Below are 3,860 nucleotides of genomic sequence, written 5' to 3' on the forward strand. Positions count from 1 at the left end.
CAGATTTGACAAATGCATTAAGTGTAATGGAGAGTACTTTGAAGGTGATAAGGTTGTTTTGTTTAAAAAAAACTTAAATATATAGCTTTGAAATAAAATTCCAGGTTTTTTTTTTTTGGAGGGGGGTACACCCTCATATATTAGAGATGTGTTCAATTGTTGTGGAAATTAAAGTAAGCAATGGAGAACAATCTAAGCTAAATTAAATAACTGGAACCTCCCACATATAAAATCTTATGCTCCCCCGAAGACGTTACCTTACCAAAGCAGTGAAAGGAGAACCCACAGACTGGGAAAAGAGTCTTTGGCAATGACACCGTGAGCAGGGGCTGCCTCTACAACACACGGAACACAGCACTCACTCGCCACGAGAGACAAATAAGGCCATTTGAAAACGGGCACAGAACACGAACAGACCCTCTACCAAAGAGGGCAATCGGGAGGCTCAGCAAGTCCAAAAAAAGATGCTCACAACAATTAGCCTTTAAAACATACAAAAACTACAGCCATCGAGTTGATTCTGACTCACAGTGACTGCAAGAAAGAACGGAGTGGCTCTGTAGGGTTTCAGGGTCATACCTCCTTCGGAAAACAGATAGTCTCATCTTTCTCCTACAGAGCATCTGGTGGAGCAGGGGTCGGCAAGTTTATGAGACGTCACGACAATTTAAAAATTATTCCAGAGCCATAAATGTATCTTTACCAACAAATTAAATCACCATGATCTGAATAAGGTCCTTACATTTTTTTTTCGATTTTACTTCAGAGCCACATGAACGGACTGAAGACCCACATGCGGCTGGCAAGCAGACATCTGCCAACCTCTGGGCTAGAGGGTTGACAGGCACTAATTTGGGTGAAGGGGAGCTAGTCCCACGCAAGAGGATGAGGAGAAAAAGAAAGGGGGCAGGGTAAGCTACTAGAGGTTTGATGCATAGTTTAAACTGTAAAGTACAACATTAATGATCTGAAAGGTAAGCCTCCTCTAAGTCACCATAAAAATTGTTAGAAAATAATAAATAAAACCTAAGACATCCATCAAGCTCCATTAGATCGGAGACAGTGTGTCGTGTTTGATCTTTGGCCTTTCTGCAACTGGAGATCTGAACTGACTTCCAGAATAGAGGTTGGCAGTCTGCCCCGCGGGCGCCACAGCATCCTGCCTATTTTTGTAAAGAAGGTTTTAATGGAGCCCAGACGCGTTCCTCCGTGTACATGGTGTCTGCAGTTGCTTTCTTAGTACTGTGACCAAAACCCGCTACCATGGAGCCGATTCCAACGCTTGGTGACCTCTATGTAGGGTGCCTGAGGCTGTCCATCTTTATGGGAGCAGACCGCCTCATCTTTCTCCCAAGGAGCCGTGGGTGGTTTTGAACCTTCGACCTGGTGGTGAGCAGCCCACTGCTTATGCAGTAGCACGGCACAATTGTGACAGTGTCCATATGCACCCAAAGTCAAAAAGTGCTTACTATCTGGTCCCTTAGGAGACCTTGTAGTGTAGTGGTTAAGTGCTGGACTGCTAACTGAGAGGTCAGCAATTCAAAGCCACCAGCCGTTCTTTGGGAGAAAGATGGGCTTTCTACTCTTGTAAAGAATTATGGTCTCAGAAGCCCACAGGGTCAGGCCCATGGACCCTGTCCTAGAGCATCGCCACGAGTCAGAACCAACTTGACCGTTGTGAGCTTGGTTCAGTTTATCTGACCCTTTACTATTTGCCCACGCCGTGACCTAGAATTCAGTCACAGTATTTCAACCTGTGGACGGTCACCTTTTAACCCCCGAAATCCTGAAAGAGAGGCCTGCTTTATTTTCTAAAACCATTTCTAGGTTTCCATTTTCAGAAGGTTAACATTTCAGGATTCTGCAGCTACACCTTCATTAACACATCCCTCATGTGCCATCTACTTAGTGGTCAGTGAGAATTATGAACCCATGTGTCCACATTCTAGTCCACACCACGGAACAAAGGTTTACTTAGCACTTGGTATGGGAAATCATTTGCCGCTGCCCATAAAGGTGAATGCCCTTCTTGCACGGCAAAGTAGGCCAGACACCCGTGCAGGCCCCAGAAGGGAAGCCAGACACACTGGAAATGGGACAGACAAGGGGAGCACATGGTGAACTCATGGGGGGGGGACCTTTCCCTCCAAGTTCTGCAGTCTGAGAAAGAGAGATTACATAATCAGGCCAGGGCTTCAGTAAGGACCCAGAGTGATGGGCAGCTCACTGACCTCAGGGGAGAAACTGCCAGCAGGCGAAGCACCGTGACCGATTAGCACCAGCTGTAACCTGGCACCAACCTCTAAGCACTGGACACAAAGTCACACTGTCACACACACCACGCCTTTGTCTCCAAAGAAAAGAGGGGAAAGAGACACTCATTCATCTACGGCAACCCAGGGCTGCAATGGCAATACCACTTGGCAATTCCTAATTTTGTAGTGAGACATCTGTTTCCTTCAAAGTACCAGCACCGAATCCATCAATAGTTGGGCCCACAACACCGCTGAAGAGAAATGGAAACACATATTCACACACAACCTGCACATGAATGCTCAACCTGCACATGAATGCCTCATTATTCCTGATAGCCAGAAAGTGGAACCCCTCCCCCAAATAATAAACCAAGTAATAAACGAAGTGTGATATATCTAACCAAGGTCAGTGGTTCAAATCCACCAGCTGCACAGAGGAAGGAAAATGAGGCTACGTGCTTCTGTAAAAACTCACTGCCTCAGAAATCCTATAGAGTAAATAGGAGTCTGAAAGGACCTGATAGCGGTGGGAAGGTGGGATTAGTATTTAGTCACTGAAAAAGGAATAGAAGAAGTCCAATACAAAAGACCCCTTATTCCAACTCCATTTACAGGAAATGTCAGAATAGGCAAATCCATGGAGACTTTAAACTAGACTTTAAAGTAGATTTATGGGGCACCGTGGGGGCCTAGTGGGTTATTACTTCAGCTGCTAACCACAAGGTCAGCAGTTCAAAACCACCAGTCTCTCCCAGGAAGAAAGATGAGACTTTCTGCTCCCATAAAAATTTAGCCTAGGAAACCCACAGGGGCAGTTCTAGCCAGTCCTCTGGGATCAGTGAGTCTGCATCCACTCGATGGCAGTGAGTGTGGTTTGGGTTTAGGAGGGTTAGGTGTCAGGGCTGCTACCAGCAAGGACAGTTATTCAAACCCGCCAACTGCTCCACGGGAGAAGATGGAGACTGTCTCCTCCCACAAAGATGTACGGCACGATGAGTCAGAGTCCGTTGGATGACACGGGGTTTGGTTGAGGGCTGGGGAAGGGGAGACGGGAAAGGGGGCTGCTAATGGATACCTCTGTTTTGGATGCTGAAAAGTGCCCTGCGATGAGTAGGGATGGTTGCCCAGCTCTGTGGCTATACTAAACACCACTGAAATGTATACTTTTTTTAAACGTGAATTTTCTGAAGCCAAAAAAAAAATTTCAGTAAAGCAATTCTTTCCAACGACAATACCCTGATTTGAAGGGCGGCGAATCAAGCACGGGCCTTTTGCTCCCGCACCAGCATGGTACACACGAAGGCCCGTTAGTTTTCTGACCACACACAGGCGAGCTGGGGAGGGTGGTGCTGACCGCACGCAGGTTAGAACCCGTGGACCCGGACACTCGAGAGGGCACGACGCGCAGGCGAGAAGCGAGCGCCTCCGTCTTTGTTACCAGGCAACGGAGTACAGTTCCCCAGCAGCAGCGCAGTCCTGCCCCCTCATGCAACCAAGTCAATCTGTCCAAGCGCCGCAGGAACGCTCCGCGCACACCAGACGCGCAGAGCGCAAGCGCACGCGCGACGGGCCACAGCCAGCCACAGCCCGCAGGCTCCGCCCCCA

The 3,860-nt window shown here is 47.9% G+C and overlaps 1 protein-coding gene across 2 annotated transcripts in view; it reads right to left on the bottom strand.

Moving 5' to 3' along the window:
* The window catches only part of LOC101659839 (general transcription factor II-I repeat domain-containing protein 2B), a 60,251-nt gene extending 56,534 nt beyond the window's left edge, over window positions 1–3,717 (bottom strand). For both annotated transcript variants that reach the window (XM_045283883.1, XM_045283882.1), the window contains exon 1: window positions 3,694–3,717. The gene's annotated coding sequence lies outside the window, so the exon portion shown is untranslated. The remainder of the gene's footprint in view (window positions 1–3,693) is intronic.
* Window positions 3,718–3,860: the final 143 nt, after the last annotated feature.

This window comes from Echinops telfairi, unplaced genomic scaffold (genome assembly GCF_000313985.2).
Source record: "Echinops telfairi isolate 266 unplaced genomic scaffold, ASM31398v2 ScPeMD7_5;HRSCAF=22, whole genome shotgun sequence".
Taxonomy (NCBI): domain Eukaryota; kingdom Metazoa; phylum Chordata; class Mammalia; order Afrosoricida; family Tenrecidae; genus Echinops; species Echinops telfairi.